This window comes from Melanerpes formicivorus, unplaced genomic scaffold, assembly GCF_026170545.1.
Source record: "Melanerpes formicivorus ecotype bairdi unplaced genomic scaffold, bMelFor1.0.p_v2 SCAF_12, whole genome shotgun sequence".
Classification (NCBI taxonomy): domain Eukaryota; kingdom Metazoa; phylum Chordata; class Aves; order Piciformes; family Picidae; genus Melanerpes; species Melanerpes formicivorus.
This window is the reverse complement of record NW_027142364.1, coordinates 13,082,797-13,103,032: the sequence shown is the minus strand read 5'-3', so window position 1 is coordinate 13,103,032 and position 20,236 is coordinate 13,082,797. Positions and strand designations below refer to the sequence as shown.

Genomic DNA, 20,236 nt, shown 5'->3' with positions numbered 1-20,236 from the left:
GCATTAATTTTAAGGGGACATGGCTTTGCTTGATTTTCATGCCTTCATGCTAAGAAGCTGTTGTTGACCCTTATTCAATTCAATTGTTTCACAACACTGAAGGAGGAAGACTTCAATCACCAACCACTGAAGCTAGACAAGCAGAAGGCAGCAGATTCCAAAGGAAATACAAAAGTCCTTCCACTTTCTTTCAAGATGCATTTCCCTTTTATTAAAGCAACATCCAGGACAAGCCTTTGGCTACGGCAGACTGCTGCAAATAATTCCAGGTAGCCAGTTTATGTTTAGGTGGCTCAACTCCACCTCAGAGCAATAGGTTTTTGCAATTCAACAGCACTGCAGAAGCTCAAACGCCATCCTCTCTGCAGAAGAAGGGCTCAGCACTGAAGGCACTAAGGTGGTACCTTTGGCAGGGATTTGAGGACGATAGGATCGCTGCTGTCAGACCTCAACCTCTGTTACTCAGGAACAGGGTTACAGCCCTCAAGGGCAGGAACCCAAATCCAGTTACTGATTGCTCTGTTGGCTGTATGCCTAGAGAATCACACGGCCGAGTTGTGACATTACCAAGATATGCTAAAGAAATCCCCTACTGTCACACCATCTTCTCATGAACAGAGCTAAGGAACTTGCCTGGTGAAAGGCAAGCTCAAGCAAGGCTTTGTTTCCTGCACTTCACCAGGACACAGTGCAGTAACAAAAAACCCCAAAACCAGCCATGGCTCAATCAGGAGCCATGAAGAAAGATTATCTGTGCAAACTGGCTAATCCAATCTCTTCCACCCAGCAGCAGTCTCCTCTTTCCACACCTACCAGCTTTGCAGAAGTTCCTCACCACTCTCTTCAGACAAGGTACTGCAGGCAAGAACATTTCCATTTCAAGCCCACCCTCCTCAGGATAAATTCAAGAGCTGCTCTTTTCCCAGAGAGCAACACCGAAGTCACTTCTCCCCAGGCTTTTTTAAGGGGGCAGGCTTTGCAGCTCATCTGCTCTGAACTAGTACACCTATGTTCTGACACAAACACAGAGCTAACACTCCCCTGGTAACTAGCTACAAGAAAAATAACCACCAACTTCATTAGAACTACTAGTAACACCAACAGCTATACTCAGTTTGGGGAAAAAGAAGAAGTTTAACTACAGAGAAGAGAGGCAGAATGTATCTGGACATTTGGAGGAGTTTTTTGTCTGGTTTGGTTGTTTTGGGTTGGTTGGTTGGTTTGTTTGTTTCAGTTCCAGAGTTTGTTTTCATGAAACCTAAGAGAAATAAGCAAAGCTCAAAGATGCTCAAGGACCAGAGAGACCCAAAGTTCTCTAGGAAGACAAGCTGCTTAGGGATCTGGCTAGAGCTGATAGAGGCTAGAAGAAGCAAAGCAATACTGGAAGGAGGAAAAGGTTTCTTGGAGCATATGCTTAGCCAGGCATTTGGCAAGGGAAAAGTTGTGCAGACTGGGTATTCCTGGCATGCCTGCAAAGTGCTCTTTAGGCTACAAATCTAAGAAATTATTTAAAACAAACACAAGATTGTGACACAAAGCACTAAAACATGCAATAGCCTGTAGGGCAGTGTCAGATGGAAGAAGCAAGATCCTTCTTGCCCAGCCAGAGCATTTTCACTTCAGAAAAGCAGCCAGTGATGGATAAAGCTAGCCATGAAAACCCCATTGCCAGCACAGCCTGCAGTTACTGAAATCCTGACAGGTAAGGCAAGGCTAGAAATGGTGAGCCAGCCTCTCCAAAAGTCATCACCACCATCCCACAGCTCCCAGGTGCCAGCTGGCCAGCCAGCAACAGCACATATTGGGGCTGCATGCTCCCTTCACTTACTGGGAGCCCTGAGTAATGTTTAATCTCACCTCATGTTTGTTTCCTTTCAGATTAGGGAGCTACAGCAACCATGAGTGATCTGCTTGGGTGGAAGTGGGGAAGAAAATCCTGAGACCTCCTAAAAACAGCAACTGGTTTTATTAACTCAGCTGCTGATCAGACCACCACTGAGGTGCTGAGAAGGCTGAGCACTGCCTGATAAGGGGTCTGACAGATGGCAGTCTAAAATACAGCTTAAATCCCTGCCAATGGCAGAGCCAAGCTGCTAGCAGAAGTGGCTGTGACAGAGCTACTGTATTCTGCCCCTACTCTTGCAAGCTCAGAGACAGCCACCCCATGCTGCAACAACCTGCTGTGGTGTATACATGGCATTCACGCCTGAGAACACTTCAGATGTGAAAGGCTGGCAACGACTTAGATGATGTTTAGGCACAAAATTAAGCATTTGAAATATTACCTGCAGGGTTTTCCTTGCTGTCCTCAACCGGTGTAAAATCTCAGCTTGGAGGTTGCGAAGGGATAGTGGAGGGGGAAGGCATTTTTGCAATACCTTTAAGAAGTCAGGTTTCCAGAGTGCTGTCTGCATGGAGACAGGTGGGAAAAATCCAGCCAGTTAATGGCAGGTATGAATATTAAAAGAGTTAATGTGCATTAATAACCTTGGCTAGTCCTCCCATCTGTAGCTATGGTACACTTAAATTTCCTTCATTTCCCTTCACTTCCAGAATGAGCTACACTAAATTAATTAAGATTGTCCATGCTGAAACTTAACACTATTTCTGACATCAGATTTTACAACTAATCCTTAATTAACCTTTCTGAGCTTTCTCCTTAGATTGCAAGTATATGATCACCTATCCATCTAATTAAACAATTCATGAGGAGCTAATAAAATGTTTATCCAGCTGTACTCCCACAATAAGGAGGAAAAGTTCTCAACCTTAGAACAGGTAGGTCGTTGAAATGCATTGGAGTTGTACATCTGAAAGAGATGGGTGCTTTGCAAACTGATTTACAAGGTAATTGTGGAAACTTCAGATGGAGAGCAGAAAGGTGGAAGGAAGCTACATCACACCTGGAAATGAACTCGGTTTTTAACTCAGACACCGACTTGAAAGAGTTCTCCCTGAGTTTTAAAAACACACTTCTAATCACATTGGAAATTTTTGAGCTGCTTCCACAGGACCTAAAATATTCCCTGTCCACACCCACACTGTGTTATAAAAGAATAAAACAGAACAGTCCCTACTTGTCGCTTTCTGAAAAGCGGCATATAAGTCTAAGGAAAATAAGATTCTTCCCATGCAGCTCTCCCATCTCTGCACTTTTCAGTCTCTCTGTTAAAAGCAGGGAGCCTTGTCACCAGCTCAGCACAGACAGCACAGCAGCAGTCCACGTACACAACACATGGGGCCTCTGCTCAAAGCCACGTCTCCGTCACCTTTTCAGCCTCCTCACCCCACAGGCGAGCTGCTCATTTTGACAGACTCAAGATGGCTGTTCCTTAAACACAAATGACATTTCAAGAGCCTAAAAATGCCAATGACTCCTCAGTCCCCACTTTGTATCATGAGCAGAAAGCCTATCACACAAGTCATTCTTGAATTAACTGTCCTTGCAGTACTGCTGTTGCTTCTTTTCCACTCTCACATCTCTCCAAATATGCTTTTAGATTACAGGCACAAGCAACACTTGCTTCTATCAACCCAACTTTTGCCTGCAGAAATCCTCCTGTCTCCTATACTAAACCACATCTTTGGGATGATTTCCTTCATCTCTGCTTCTGCTCCCTTAGCCTGAATCTCATCTCTTTCCCACTGAAATCTGCCCCTGCAGTGTTTGCTGGAGGTAAGTGAAAGCATGTCACTTACTGGGGAAGAGGTTCCCCTCCACCATGTGTTTCATGCTGAAAGATGCAAGACAACTTCCTAAGCAGAGTTACAGATGCCATATCATATATGCTGTCAAGCTCTGGAAGGAATTTGTTAAGGCACAAATGGTCACTCTTTTATGTTTTTCCTAGAAAAGGAAAAGGAAGGAGAAAAAAAAAAAACACAACCAAAAAAAAGAAAGCCACAAAACCCCTCACCCAAACCCAACACAACAACATCCAACCACATAAATAAATACAACATCCTAACTTAGCTCACAAAGGCTCACACTCAGTCTAGCTGGGCAATGCAACTTGGGGCAGGACAGTGTTTCCTCTGAGTGATTAGATAAGATTTCTATTTATTGGTTTAAAACACAAAGTAAGTGTCTTTCTTTCAGATGCTCTGTGCCCAAGCCATTCTGTTTAGAAGGCATCAGGAGCTCTACACTCATGGTGCTTCTTGAGGACTCTGTCTCACACATGAATTTAGAGAACACAAACCCCTCATTACTCTGGTATTGAGAATTAAACATTATTTCCAGATGAAAAGCAGCTCCTTGAGATTAGTCAACTGAAGGGGGAAAACCAGGACCATGGATCTCCACCAGTCCCCAGGAGATCCATTTTTGAAAGCTACCATTGCTGCAAGATGGCCACTACAATTCCTACCATCATTCCACCCTGCTGAATGTCAGCACACCCTCCCCACAGACCAGGGACTGTGCTGGCACAGGCAGAGCATCTGCAGAAAAGCCAGTGATCACAGCCAGGCTGATCTGAAGCCCTCTGGTTTTCTAACCAGCAAATGCTGTCTTACAAAGGGCAAGCCATCATGCATATTAAAAAAATTAATCACTGCTGTCAAGAACTTCTACTTTTGTGGAAAATTTTACAGTTGAAAACGCAAACTGCTTCCTCTGTGGTAAGCAGGGATGGATGCAATACTCATGAGGAGAGTGTTAGCTTGCTTCCAGCTTCTCTCACCCCCAAAAACCTCCGGAACAAGACCAGGCTGGGTGACAAACACGTCTGCCGGTACCACAGGGGCTGCTGGAGGATCAGTATGCAACATACTGAGCAATAGGCTGGCATCCTCAGCTGGATGTGTTTGGGTTCTCTGCTTGCTGCAGCAGCACAGAGGTATGTGCCAGCAAGCAGCTTTGCTCAGTTCATTTTCAGTAGCTGCCACTTTGCAAAGGAAACACATCAGGAGTACACAGAGATGTTCACAATCTGGCAAGGAGCTTTCTGCTTCTGTCTGTCCAGACACACTATTCTAAGGCAAAGGCATCTGGGGCCCAGGAGTAAATCTAAACCAGCAGAGGCCTCCCTGCCCCTCGGCACCCTGTTGGTAAAAGGCGGGGATATTCCGTGACATTTTTGTGTTAAAGATCTCACAGAGAGACCTTTTTTGGAATGATTAGAAGCAGCAGCAAGAGGATGTGTTGCAGCTTTCTGTGCAACCTTTGTTTGAGGACAGAGGTTGTGGTGACTTCTGAGCAACAGGTCATCAGCAAATATTTAAAGATCATCTGTCAACTTGCTAGCATAGCAGAGTTGCAAGTTCAGAGACATCTCAAGCCAAGAACCTAAGGCAGAAGCAACTTCTAAATGCTGCTGCTACATGACTGACAAAGCCAAGCTTGGCAAAGGCACCACTTGGGACCTGCTGAGACAAAAACCAGAAGATAGAGCTCTTAGATTGCAGAGGGATGCTCAGTCACACAGTCCTGTTACTAGTTTCACAAATGAGCTCCTAGTGGCTCACAGGACCAGATTTAATACCCAAGATCTGTGGGGTGAACATGCTGCTATATACACTCCACTTGGAATGACCTTCACCAAACCTGACATCAGTGAACACAACAAGAAGCATGTCAGGAAGCAAAGGGGCATTGGTTCACCTACATTTCATTGCTTCCCAGGGACCTATCTTGCTGAGCAGAAGTCACAAAAATAGGTAGGAATTAGTGAAACAGGCTTAAGTGCTGCCTTAAAACAACTAAGTCAGCGCTTTGCAGATACAATTCTGGACTCTACTTTTTACCATTGTTCATCTCATTACTCCTGAAATGAATAGAAAAACTTGCCTGTGAGTGGAACAAGCAGATGCACATTCACATTGGTACCACCAGTGAACCTCAGGGTGGGATTCTATGGAGGAAGTTTTGAGTTCACATCTGACTGCAAGCTGAACTGCTTGTGCAAATTTTGGGAAGATAACGAACCTTCATTTTTACCTATAAGCAAGCAGCTCCTACAGATAGCTCTTTTCAAGGTTTTTAATCACACAAGTGATTAGAGCATCTGATAACAATGAATCCTGCTGGCTAAACATCTAAGAGCACTTTATACTGAAAGGATCTCGTTTCATCTTCTACTTTTTTTAATCACCACAATTGTAATTAAAGGAGCAGTCAAAGGCACCATTTATTTCACACTTCACAGCATGTTACCAGTCAAGTAGCACAGACCTCAAGCACATCTGAAGTCACCAGGAGTTTTAGTCAGTCTCTACATAACTCCAATGAAAACGTTTTTCAAACAAAGAACTCCAGCAGCTGGAACACCTTACACACCACAACAAAACCCAACTTCAGCGAGCAGTTACAGTGAAAGCTGTAATATGTAGGTCAGCAATCTAAGAAGGGCTATGGTTAGGACAAAGTATCAGATTGATTCATAATGCTCTTTGATTGCTAATCCTGTGCAGGATTGTGATTTACATCACTCTAGCAAGATCTGAGAGCTGTAGGAAAGGTCTGTGCATTTTAGAGAAGATCATCAAAACAATTTTGTCAGATCTTTTATCGTGATCTTTATGAATGCTGACTTGGAAACAGGCAAATGACATTTTCACCGAGAGCTGTGAACACCACTGAGCCTCTCCTGTGGAAACAGAGAAGGACCATGACTGCTGTGCATCATTTCTGCCTTTTCAAAAGCTGGCAATGCAACAGAGCAAGTGGGTCTAGAAAAGCACAGGAGATGGAAGAACTTGAGTTTGAGCAACTTTTCTGCACCAGCCCAGCCTCAGAGCAAAGGAAGATAACCTGCATGGATTTCACCCAGCACCCATTACCATCCTCTGCTTCCTCCAGCCTGGAGCAACACAGAAGCAGGGAGAGACGTGCACTTCCCAAGTGCCTGTGGCTTAGATATGTGTGTGGGTGGCTGTGCACACACTACCTTCAGCAATGGGCTGCCCTTCAGCAGTGGGCTGCCAGAGGTGGGCAGGGAGGTAAGCCCCTGGATTTACAGTAATCTGCTTCTGCAGTCAAGTTCCTCTTGCACCACAGTCTCAAGGACAGAGTTAAAGATATGAAACATTATCACCTGCATCTGCTTTGCCATTTTTTGGACCACCCATGGCCAACTCATACTGGCACCTCTAATTCCTCCTATGCATTTCCAGCTCCTGCAACAGAACATTCTGCCAGCAAACGCTTCAAAACAAGATTTAAGTACTTGCCTATTTTGTTCCTAGAAAATTAGGTCTCAGTAAACAACATTACTGCCACTTGGCTTTAACCGAGTTACAGAGTATTTGCAAACAAACAGTAGCCACCAGAGCAAACAGCCTGCTTATCAAGGCCTCATCAACAAATATTTATTTGTGCAGAAATGAGGTAGAGATGACCATTTGTCTTCCTGGTTTCTGAAACGCAGCCTCACATTTGCTATTCAGCAAGTGACACATGCACACACAGCTGAGCACTGCAGCACCTCTGACAATGTGGCAGCTCTCTGCACAGGGTATCTATCTCCATTTTCTGGCCAGCCACCACTTTTGTTAGAGGCACACATTGAGGCAGAGGACCCCATGATATGCTCACAGAGCCCACGTTATCTGTGTATGAACTCAGCCCCAAACCAAGCTCCTTCCATAGTATTTTGCCTACCTAAAGTAAGCAACCAAAAAATGAAGGAAAGGCAGACAGTCGATAAATTTGTCAAGAGCCAAGCTGCAGCCCTGCACAGCTGTCCTGTCCCTGCACTGGAGCTCCCTGTGCACACACACCTCAGCACTGTGGAGCTGTTTGTCTGCAGCGCTATCACTTCCAGCAGCAAACCAATTTATTAGCTAAACCAGGATGATTTCTCTAGACTCAGCACCTGCATCACCTCCATAGCAGCAGCTTATGCAGACACAAGGAGATCAGCTGCCCAGAGCAGAGGAGACCTGGAGAAAGGCTGCCTGCCCTTGAGGTCCCCATACATGCTGACTCCAGTCCCTTAAGCCCTCACCCTTCAACAGCAAAAGCTTCAGCTAACAGGAAAAGTTTGCCTCATTAGACACTCTTGGCCTCTATCCCAGGAGCCTTCCGGGGAAGATTTTTCCTGGGAATATTCTTCCTCCTGGGGAGTATTCAGCATCACTTATGTCTGTATGAGCTCCTCAGTTACTCAAAGCTTCACCTAAACTTTCCCTGACACTTTGACCGAGGCAAAAAGGTATGGTTATGAAGTGCATGGGGCGTGTGCACATAACCTTATCTTCTCCTGGACCCCAGCAGATGAAGACACATGATCAAGGCAAATAACCTTGTTTTGCAGTAAAAGATGAGGACAGAGAGCTGTCCCTTTCCCCCAAAATAAAACACTTTAGGTAAGCATGCCCCACACTGCTGGGGTCTCCTTCCACTTACCCTCCCTGAGAGCAGGAGCATGGTGCAGGTGTGCATCATCACGCTCTCACATTATCCCGGCTCAGGAAAATGACTCCACAATGCCTCGTGTAAAGAGGGTTATAAAATCCTGTCAGGTTAGCTACCAGCCTTTTAGGCAAGCACAGACTGGTGAGTGTGCCACTAAGGTGGGAGTCACACACTGCAAGCTAGACTCACAGGCAGCTCTGGTTTCTCACTCCCTCGTAGCCAAGAAAAGCTCCTGCTACATCCAGTTGCCCCACGATGGCACCTTCTCACTCTCTGATATTTTTGTTTAGACACTATCAGTGATTAGATCCCGTTGCAGACGGCAGTTATGGACACAGCATCGACCAGCAGCAGCTTCCATTCCTCTGCTTCGCCAGTTCCACTTCCACAGTCGAAATTTTTGCATGGGGGCGTGTTGTAAATACAGCAACCAAGATGTGCCCCGAAAGGAAACACCAGTGCATGGTAACACAGTGCACACGTTACACATTATTTTGCCTTTCTGCTGCCTGACCTGCTGCGAGTTATTACAACCCACCTAGCTACTCCTAAAATGCCCCACAGGGTCTTGCCCTCGCTACACCTCGTGGATCCGTGCGATCTGTAGCAAGGATTAGCTCCATCCAAGAGAAGAGCCAGCACAGGCAGAGCAGAGCAGAGGGCTGGAGGTACACAGTACCTTATCTGCCTCATCGCCCGCCCGTCCTCTCCCGGTACCGGCACTGGGCAGGTTCGGCAGCCAACACCGACTGGCTTTTCTGCTGGCAAAGCTCCGCTGGGACCTGGACCGGAGCCCCGCCGCTTCCCTCCCCGGGAAGAGGAGCCCGGGAACCTCCGAGGTGTGCAGCCGAGGCAGGGGGGATGAGAAGCCCAGGCAACCCCGGCCATGAGCAGCAACCGCTTTAAAGTTTGTATTTAGGAGATTACGAGGATGAAAAAATAGCAATTACAGGAATTAATAAAGTTAAGAAGCGGAGCTGGCACTTGTCAGCGAGGCAGAGGCAGCGCCCGTGTCGCTCGCTCCATTCCTCCCGCCGCTCTTGGGGCACCCCTCGGCCCAGCCGTCCCAAGACCCCCGAGAGCCTGGCCTGGGGGCTGCACAGCCCTTCCCATTCCCGCTGTGGCACCTGCGCCCCCGCCGGCCCCGGCCCGGTCCGCCCGGTCCTTCACTCACCGCTACCGCCGCCGCCCGCCTTTGTTGCCGCCGCGGCCGAGGCATTTAAGCGCCGCTCCCCCGCGCGGCGCTGTGTCGGGGCCGGGCCGGGGCTGCCGTGCTGGGGGAGGTGCCGTTGCCAGCCCGGCTGCCTCAGCGGGGACGGGGCAAGCAGCCCCCGCGCCGGGTAAGGGTGCCCCAGGGCAGCAGCGCCACGACATCATCCTTACCATCATTGTCCCCCTCTTCTCGCCATTGCAGAGCTGCGGAGGAGAGAAACGGCGCAGCAGACTCCGAGCGTTCCTCCCCCGGGGACCCTCTTCACCCGCACCTACCTGCCCACGACCCGCGGTAACGGAGGTGTCCTCGGCCCGGGAAGCCGTTAACGTTGACGCGTGACGGGTGACAGGGTTCCGGTGGAGCGGGTGATGCTCTCTGGAGTACTCAGAAGGGATAAAGTTTGCCCGTCCCCCTGCAGACGCCCCTGGGTGCAAGTGCACCATCCCATGCCCACCCGCCTTTGGGGAGCTGCTTCTGGAAATACCGCAAAAGCAATCGCATTCCTATTACAAAACACAGAGAGAAGTTAGCTCCAGTAGAGCTCCTAGCCCCACTGTTATGGCCTTATTTTGAATATACCATGCAGACACATCAGTACTTCACTAGAAAGATGCAGGCAACTTCCCCTAGCACCTTATTTTGAGTCCTAGAATAATTAAGGCTGGAAAAGAATCCTAAGATTAATAAGGCCAATTGTCAACCTAATACTGCCATGCATGCTAAACCATGTCCCAATGTGCCATGTCATGGCCTACTGCTCCATCAGGGCCAGTTCCAGAACTGGTGCTGGGCACATGCCCAAGAAGCTACCAGTGGCACGGAATACAAAGTGGCATGGAACACAGAGTGGCACAGAACACAGGGCTTACAGCTACCTTCTGGCTTAGACTAGGTTCAGGCTTTAAGCCTTTTCTGTTTCACTGTTGAACGTACAAGCACAAGGAGGGATCAGTGTGTGCAAATATGTTTTGCCAAGTTATGTACTAGTTAGGCTCCAGGCAAGCTAACATGATTATTGTCATCCTAAAACTTGAACTTGGGAGCTGGAGAGACCTTGGCCACACAAGCCAAAACAAGGGTCCTGCTCATAGTGGGGCAATCAGAGCTGCTGGACACCATACCAGTCCCAGCTGCTGTGCTTCCACTGCTCCACTGAAAGAGCAAGCAAACCATTTCTGGTGTGTATTCATGTTTTTCTACCTTGAAAGGAGTCAGGTCCTGGTCTGAGGTAATGTCCTGCAAGTTCGTGTCCAGATTTGTCATCTCCCTGTGCATTACTGCACAGCAGGTGCTGTTTCCCTGCACATGAACTTCTCCACTCCCACTGGAGTCTTCCCAAGGGCTCTCCGACGTCAGAGGAGATGAAACATCTGCAAGGACACATAAAGTATTTTTAAATAAGCCCCCAGAATAGAAGTAACCCGCAGTGCTATTGCGGAATGCAGGCTCACATTGCAGCACTGTGCTCTCTCCAGGTGCTCCCATACTGGTACCAGTCTGAGCCAGGCACCTGGGGGATAACTGAAGTGGGAGACTCAGCTTTTGTGTACAATGCAGCTGCTTCTCAGTGCCTCTCGCCCACTGCAGAGGGGCTGGATAGGGTGCTCCCCACAAGCAGTTTGATGGACTGCCCAGAAGAATCAGGAAGGCAGAGTCTGCTTGTTTGGGTATGGCTAGGGTGCAGGGCTTGGGTCCTAACTGGGTTTCCATATAGGACCCTGTGCCCTTCAGTACCCTTGGTTGAGAGCACTGTTCTTGGAGCATCAACACTGGAGCTGAGGTTTCACAGCAGGCAAACAGTTTCCTGCACAGACAAAATGTTTTAGGGCATTTCCCAGCACTTAAAGGCTGGTTAAACCTTCAGATATACACTGAACCTGAAGGCAGATAAGTTCCTGTAGCTCTCCTGAATAGGGTCATAAGTGAGACAGGCAGCTGGCCAGCCCACACTTACCACTAATTGTGGTGTGTTTATATGGATGTTTGCTCAGAAAGAGCTTAGCCTGAGTTGAAATCCTTCACTGAGCATCTTCCCTATCCTTTTGCACTTAGACTGCATAGAGATAGGTACCTGCTGTCAGTGCAAGGAGCTGGACAACAGCTTGCTGCCCTCTCCCCTGGGGGCTCCAGATTAGTAACACACAGTCTCCCTTTCTGCCTCTCTCCAGCCACTCCATTCTTGCAGAATTACTCTGATCACTGGCCCTCAGCTCTGTCTCAGAATCCCCTTGTGCTGCCCTGCTTGCAGAAAGGATCATAACTTCACCTGCCTGGATGGTACAGACACCCCCAAACCACTGCAAATGCTCCCCACTCACATCCTAACAATGTTCATCCCTCCTCTCTCACTGTATTGAGGTTTCAGACCATGACGGTGCCTGAAGAGGGACCACCCATGGTGGAGGGAAACCTTCCCCTACCTATGGAAACTCTTACAAAAACTGCACATAACGAAAAGCAATCTTTGCTGGAGCCCAGGAACCTCTGCAGGGTGAACCTCACCCATTTGCCTTGCCATACCCTGAGGCAGGCAGCAGAGGAGACCACAGAGGGAGTGAGGGAGAGCATCCAAATTCTGGAGGGATGCGCTGAGCTGTGCTGGCTTTTTCAGGCTCATGACTCCTACCTTCCAGTGATGCTTCTTTCTGGGGAACAAAGCTGGCATCAGCATCTTCATCCAAGTCATTTTTTCCTACACTGCAGAAGAACAAGGAGTTTCAGGGTAAGCTCTGAGAGTCAGAGTCACTCCTATCCATTTGTCACTCTAAAGAGATGGCCAGCCTCAAAAGAGGAGCACCATAAAAAGAAGGCATTTGTCCTAGAACATCCTTGTCCTGTCCCAGCCCAGTCCAAGGATTCTTGAGTGAGGGCAGGATAAAATGTGCAGAACTGTAGAATGCAGCAACCTTGCAGAGGACTCCTCCACTGACACCTTCCACACCTGCTCCTGGACACCAGTGGGGAAGGACCCAATAGCCAGCAGAGAGAGAGAGTAGCTGCTGCTGCATGTCATAGTTTCATAGTTTCATAGGTTCATTCAGGGTTGGAAGGGACCACAAGGATCATCTAGTTCCAACCCCCCTGCCATGGGCAGGGACACCCCACACTAGATCAGGCTGGCCAGAGCCTCATCCAGCCTGCTTTTAAACACCCCCAGGGACGGGGCCTCGACCACCTCCCTGGACAACACATTCCAGGGTTTCACCACTCTCATGGTGAAGAACCTCCTCCTCACATCTAGCCTGAATCTCCCCACCTCTAGCTTCATTCCATTCCCCCTAGTCCTATCACTACCTGAGATCCTGAGAAGTCCTTCCCCAGCCTTCCTGTAGGCCCCCTTCAGATACTGGAAGGCCACAATTAGGTCACCTCAGAGCCTTCTCTTCTGCAGACTGAACAGCCCCAGCATTACTGATTCTCCATTGGGTTCAATTTCCAGTCACCTTGGTGGCTTTATCAGAAGGGAGAAGGCAGGTCTGTAGTTTGCTGGCTGACACCTTTGCCCCCATGGCTATATTCATGTGACTTCAAGTCATGACTGTCTTGGTGGGGACAGGGCACACCTAACTGTGCATCACTGGAAATGTTGCAGACAAGCACTCAGCTGCTCAATGAAGAGATTAATATTTATGCTCCATGCCTGCTATTATTAGAAGTTCAGGAACAATAGATAATTCTTTTATGGGGCTGTTAAAAGGAATCTTCCTCAAAGCCTTCTTTACTGAAAGGCCCATAAAGGCGGCTTCTACATCAAAACAATATTTTGTCACATCCTCAGTTCCTTAACTCTTTGATTAAAGCTTTAATATCTCAATTGCCTAACCTGGATTTCCTTGAATCGCAGGGAAACCACACATGCTGGGCAGACCAGCTGTGCAGAAGTCCCACCATGGTTGTGACATGCATAAGTACCCTCACCCCCTGCAAGGGCAGAAGTTTTCTCCTGAAGCTCCTGGTTTCAGCACAGTGAAACCACCTAAACAAAAAATACTGGAATTAAGGCAACTTCAAACATCCACATTGTTTATCCTTGCTGCCCAGACCTGCATTCTTGACAGAGGTTTGCCTGACCACCTGTTGGTGAAGATATCCCAACCTGTTTCTTTTCCAGGGCTTATTTATTATACAATTGTAAAATTCCTTTCAATATTATTTCAAAAATATTATTGTCATTTTCCCCTACTCCCAGTGAGAGAACAATTTACTGCCTTATTCCCTGCTAGTTTTTTATATACTTACAGGCTTAACTAGTCTCCCTGGTCTTCCTTCCCCTGGGTTAACCTATGCCAGTTTGCTCAGTCTGCCCTCATAGCTCATGTTTCCAAGTCCTCCATCCTTCTTGCTGCCCATCTCTGGATCCTTTCCAGGCAGGCTTTATCTTCAGTGTCTGTCCTGCAGCCTACCCTGCTCTGAGTGGAGAGAAAAAGTTGGATGGCACACACAGGTGTACTTCTGTTTGTACCCCTCTGTTTCAGTTGTTTTTCTTGTTGGGGCTGTTGTTATCAGCCCATGTTCAGCCTGTCAGGCACTGTGCTGACCATTGCCTTCTTGGTAAACCCAATGCCCAGCCAACCCCTCTCCAGTCTGCCCCAGGCAGCAGCAGCAGCCAGCCCCCTCCTCAGAGAATGACACTGGGTAAAGTAGGGAACAATGCCACTCAGGCCCCTTGCCCCCCCAGAGGCACTCCTCCTCCCAGCCTGTTCAGGATCCTGGATTCTTGCACAGGCAGGATGAGTCTTGTTTTCTGAATTCCCGTGGGTGGACTTTCCAGGCAAAAGTGAAGAAAAACAAGAGTTAGGCCACAGTGTTTCATCCCTTGGCCAGCTCCAGTCTCCTAGGGCTGAGCAAGTCTACCAGAGCCCATGATTCATTATGCCTGTGTTGTATTTATTCGTTGTTAGTGTTGGGATGTTGCTATTCAATAAAAATATGACACATTTGGCTGGTAGAGAAATGGCAGACCTCAGGCAGCAACAGCAGAGGGAGGATGCCTAATCCCTGCTGGCACATGTGCAGCATATGCACACAGCAGCAATTAAGCAGGTTTCATTGTCTCAAAATCCAGTTGCAGACAGCATCACAGATGCAAGTGCACACACAGCCACAGATGAAAAAGGCAGATCCATTTTTTTTGTTGTTGGAAAAGTCTATGTCACTGAGTTGCCACACATAGAAGAAAGCAAAATCTCACTCAGATCCAGAATTCTGCCTGGGTTAGCATGGATCCCAGCAGCCTATGGGTCACATTTTTTCTTCTCCATCTTCTATCTGCACAAGGAAAGAGTTCAGGATGGTACAACAACCTCTGAACTTGCATCTTCCTTTTTCCTGACAGAGAAAGGATCCAAAGATCTTGAGCTGGGACATGGCTCACTGGGGAAATATATCTGCTCAGCTGCCTGTCATGGGGAGTGGTCCTGTTTGATTCTGTGCACGCCAGAAGGAGTCAAAGTACAAGTGGAAGGTACAAGTTTAAATACTCAGAATGTGTTAATGGCAGCATTCACTCTTGAATCTGTCCAGACAGCAAGATTTGCCAGGGTCTGGCAGAGGGCTGGATTTATTGCAAGATCTGTCCTTTAAATGAATGGCATGAGCAAAACCCAGTAAAGCAGTTCATAGGAGCTTGTTTTTCTCAGGTATGGTTTGGTCAGGGTAACTGACCACATCAGTTCCTTGCCTTCAGGGCACCATGCCATGCCCTGACTGCAGTACAACCCCATGTGTACTGTTGTATAACCTCACTAGGCTGTGATTATTGTTTTCCAGCACTCCTGTAGGCACAGCAGTGAAGTGGAGCAAAGTATGCATGCAGAGAGGTAACACAGCCCTGCTTGCTCCCAGCTTCTTCAGAGACTGGTGTAGGAAGAGGTTATTCCAAAGCCAGATCATGATGCACAGAAACACATAGATGAGAAAAATTGCTCCAATCCCTTTGGTGTGATGTTAAAACTCAGTGGCTCTCCAACTACAGGCAGTATTTCCTCTTTTCTTCAGACAGCTCAAATCTGAACAATTAGCACCTAGAATGATTCCTGCAATGAGCATCTTAACATGGTTATGTATGCTGCTAATGTCTGCAGCTCCTTGCAAGTATAAAATGGAGAAGAAATGACACAGAGTATTATTTAGGTAAGAAAGGCATTAATATACTTAAAAGTTTAGCAAAATGAGATTACATGAATGACTTTCCCCTCTCCCATGCCCCCTCCCCCCCCACACCTTCTTAGTACCTTGATTATGGTTTAAAAAAAAGAAGGGGGGGGGGGGGGACAGAGGGGGGGCGGGAAGTAGGTTAACCTTTCTAAGAAAGCTAAATCTAAACCCCTTAATTTTCTGAGAAAAGAAGAAACTAATTTTCTGCAGAAAAGGATCAGGCAGGTTACACAACTTCAGCAGGGGGATATGAGGTTCTTGCTAGCGCCACAGAACCTTCTGTCCTCAAAAAAACAACCAAACCCAACAAAACAAAACAAAACAAAAACACCATCAAACCAACCAAACAAAAATTACAGAGTGGTTAAATTCAAAATGCAATTGAAACATCTTTAAAATGCCTCCTAAAACATGTAAAGCAATGCAGTAATTCTGGAATAAAGTCCAGGCTCACCTACCCTGCAAGCCATGAGCCTCCCAAGGCAGCAGCAGGAGGTAGTCAGGTTTTCCCATGTGTAGTTGTTATGAGCAGAAGGGGATGGGAGAGGACTGGTAATTTTTCACAAACTCATTTTCTGGAGGTGAGGCATGCTGTGGCCCCATCATTGTTCTGGAAGAGGAGGATGTCTTCCTTCTTGGGTTGCAGCCAACAGTCTGGGAGGTCAAGGATGAGTGAAAGGAACTTCCCTGGACAAGAGCAGAGTTCCCCAGCCCATGCTCACAGGCAAGACACTCCTCCTTGCAGAGCTCTGTTTTATTTCCCAGGGATGCTCATTTTTTTTTCAGGCTAGCCGGAAGAGTGCAGTTGCCTGAAGCCATTACATGGGCAATATCCATTCCTTTGGGTCACGAGAGGTCAGTGGCCATCCTTTAAAGGTTTCCTGCCTGCAGAAGAGCTGTCCTTCACTGCAGGCACAAGAATGCAGCTGTCACGCCTCAGATGTGACCATCAGTGGTCCCCAGTCATACTTTGGTTGAAACTAGCCCCCAAACTTCACTTTCATTACAGTAATCCACACTTGGACAAATAATATATTGATTTTTGCAGTCACTTGTGCTGCTCCCTGCTCCATCAGGCCATGGCTGGACAGGAAGAGCCACAGCCTGTCCCCACCACTGCCTGCATCCCCAGCCAAGCCCAGAGAGCAGCCCTCAGTTTGCTTCAGTGCAAAATCAGCCCAAATCTGCCTGACCTTGCACTGAAGCAAGCAAAGAGATTTTGCAGGCTCTAGTCTTTGTGCTCCTTAGTGCACACTTGACCCTCCCACATCCCTCCACAATTCCATTCTTCCCAAAGAGGGTGAGGAGATACTGCAGGGGAGGATGAGGAGGGATCAGCTGCATCCAGGTTGCTCGGGCACTGGGAGGGATCATTCCCTGTGTTGGTGTAAGAGGATTCAAGGTGCAGAGGAAAGCTCTAGTAGCTGGCTGCAGGGGAGTGCTGCTGAATTCCATTGAGGTTCTGCACGGTGAGCACCAGCACCGGAGCACTCACAGTGCAGTATGGTATGCTTCAAAGCACCAGACAGCTCTGGGGATCCACAGCTCACTGGGAAGCATGCAGCTGAGGCAAGAGATAAATGGTGTTTATGCTGTTGAAGGAAAACATATACAGGATTCTTCTCTGGCCATGTGATCCCAGAAAAATAAGGAGTCAGGGCAAATAAAGCTGTCCCTGGTTGATAACACATGCGTGGGAGTTTCTGGACAGTGATTTGTTCCAACCCTGGGGTATTTTGCAAAAATGCAGTCACAAGCAAAGCCCTTGGGACACAGCCCTGCTTCCTCCTAAGCACACCTTGCCTGGCCCATTTACTTTAGATGGTTTTAAATGAGGCTTTGTGGATGTCTCCCAAGCATTCACACAGACTCTTCTCCATTGGTGGCCCTTAACACCTTGCTGCTTTTGTGCAGAATGCTCAAGCACAACTTTCCAAGTAATATTGAGGTGCAGGAGAAACAGAATCTGCTACTGTGATAGTAAAGGCAGGACAGCAGAGCACTGGTGTGACCAGCAGGGCACAAAGGTCCCTTTGCTTTACAGAGAGCTTTTTCTAAGCTACCTTATCTGATGGCTGGTGTGGTTACTTGTTCAAATTGCCTGTCTTGACTGTCCTTTGGCATGGAGGGTTGTCTTCAAAGCACAACCTTGTTGCCATCCCCCTTACTTTAGCTGTACAGCAGAACTAGCTGTTTGCCAACAGCCACACCTGCAGAGCAGTTGCACACCTTTGTTTGAAGCAACAACCCTTTGGTCTTTGTCACCCCACTTGTAGCTGCCAGCTCAGCTTTGCCAGATCTATGGTAGGGCAAGGTGTGTCTTGCATCCTCCTCAACAGCTTTCACACAGAGAGGACTTTCTCAGAGAGAAGGGACCACGTGATGCTGAAAGTTTAAACACAACATCGAAGATCAGACAAAGGGACCATCTCCTTTTGGTGTCAACTTAAATATATCTCCTTTCCAACTTGATGAACACCTCAGGAGCCACCCACCCTGCATCTCTGGTTGCAATTATCACACTAGGAGCACTGGACAATTGCTGCTGCTTTCACTGTAATCCCTCCTTGGAAACTGTAAGATAGATCTTTCTAAAGATGAGAGAAATGGCTAAACATCTTCCATTCCTTGCTTAATTCCTATTCCACTCTCCAGCCACTGAAGCATCAGGGGACCTTCAGCCTATTCTTAAAACAGCCTTTCTCTCACCCATTGCTTTCTGCAAGACTGGCCCAATTACTTTCCCCTCAAGTTTTCATAGTGTTAATAATAACTCTACCTGCATGTGGATGTTCAGGATCATATTTCTCCATGGTTGCTGTACCTATTTTCTTTCAGCAGTTTTTGGGTGGGTCTTGCTTGGCCTGTGCTTGCTTGATATGTTTTGATTTTAGTACCATGTCAGGGTTTACCTTTCATGCACTTAAGACCTTAATTGTCTCTATAGGTGTTAGAGGAACCTTCTCTCTCTTTAATCATATTTCCCACTTCCTCTAACAAGGGATGCTTCAAGCCCTGTGTCCTCACTGTGTTGCAAGGTGCCTCTCTCATGTCTCTGAAACTTTTTGCTTTCTTTACTCACTCACCATTAGTTTCTCAACTGTTTATGGCTTGATCCTATCTCCATACTACATAACCCTTCTCCATACTGTTTTTATGCCTGCCTCTCACCACCCTATTGCTTTCTGAAGCACTTCTGAAATGGCAGGCTCCTCAAAAATGTCTCCCCTGCCCTGTGAAATAGGGTACCTCTTGCCTACTCTGGCTTCTACTGCTTTCTCTTGGCCCATTTCAGCCTCAGAATGGCCCTGCGTCTAGGCATGGGCAGAATCACTGGCACAAAATTTCTGTCAATGATATAGGCCTAATGCCTCTCTAGTGTGAAGCAGTGATTCTCCAGGCTTGGCAGGCATGAGTACCATTATGGCCAGCTCAGAAGCTTGATGTCCTCCAAGCTCACTCCCTCCTCATGTTTCCCACAGTCATACAGCTGACATAGAAATATGCATACTTCATATGGCAAGTCCTCTCCTCCGGCTTGTGAGGGCAGGATGGCAGCAAAGGCAGTACACTCTCCAAGCGACTTGTGTGGAGGCACCATTAAGGCAAGGAAAGAGATCATGCTGACCCTATGCCAGCCATTATCCCCACACTTGTGATCCCTGCAAAATCTGCACAGCTCATCCTGAGTTAGGGACTGCCATTTGAAAGATCATCTCCTGTCAGGGACATGGCTCGTGAATCTGAAAGAAGGAGGAAGGAGACCAGTGACGTGGATCCAGGTGCTACAAGTGATGTCAGACCATCTGATGTCCGATCAGAGCTCCCAGCTCTGATCAGATGCTCCTCACTAACCCTCTTGGCATGTCTGCACAAACACAAGATTCCAAGGGACAAGGATTCTCCCCAAAAGATAGTTCTGTGACTAACTTTCTAATTAAAAGGGAGGGGTAGAAAATCTGCCCTTGCAGGCTGCCTGGCTCAGAGAACAGGGAACACAGCCTTCCTTTGTCTTCAATCTTTCATCACCATTATTTGGTTAGAAAGCCCCCTTGGCCAGAGAAGAATAAATACATGCTTCTAAGCACTTAAGAGAAAAGCTTAGGCCAAGCCTGACTATTCTGGTCTGCCCATGGACCTGCCACAGGAGCAGTCTGTCCTTATGGGTGTGCATGATGTCAGCATGGTAAGGTGTGCTGGCCCCAACCCAGGGTCTCCTCTCAACACATTAGCTGATGCAGATAAGACTTTGTTCATGGTAACTGTCCTCTCCACCTGTTCTGGAGCTTTATTCCATCTGCTGCTGTACAGACACAAACTGCAAATCTACAAATACCTCAGCTCTGAAAGGGAGTGGATAACCAGGGATACTGGTGCCCACATCTCCTGCATCTCTTCTTTTCTAAAATATGGCTTTAGAACAGGACATGACCCGAGAGCTGCTTACATAAGAGGGTGTGAAGGGGAAGTTGTGAATTGAGAAAAGATCTCAAGGAAATGAGGTTCAC

The 20,236-nt window shown here is 47.6% G+C and overlaps 1 protein-coding gene across 5 annotated transcripts in view; it reads right to left on the bottom strand.

Annotated features, from left to right (window-relative positions):
* ST6GAL1 (ST6 beta-galactoside alpha-2,6-sialyltransferase 1) overlaps positions 1-9,634 on the bottom strand; it is a 49,078-nt gene extending 39,444 nt beyond the window's left edge. For 2 of the 5 annotated variants that reach the window (XM_068145427.1, XM_068145423.1), the window contains exons 1-2: positions 3,700-4,145; positions 2,286-2,408 (exon numbers count right to left, since the gene is read on the bottom strand). The gene's annotated coding sequence lies outside the window, so the exon portion shown is untranslated. Of the gene's footprint in view, positions 1-2,285; positions 2,756-3,699; positions 4,146-8,548; positions 8,985-9,533 lie in introns of those variants that run through there. The other 3 variants (XM_068145425.1, XM_068145426.1, XM_068145424.1) reach the window with 3 other exon arrangements.
* Positions 9,635-20,236: the final 10,602 nt, after the last annotated feature.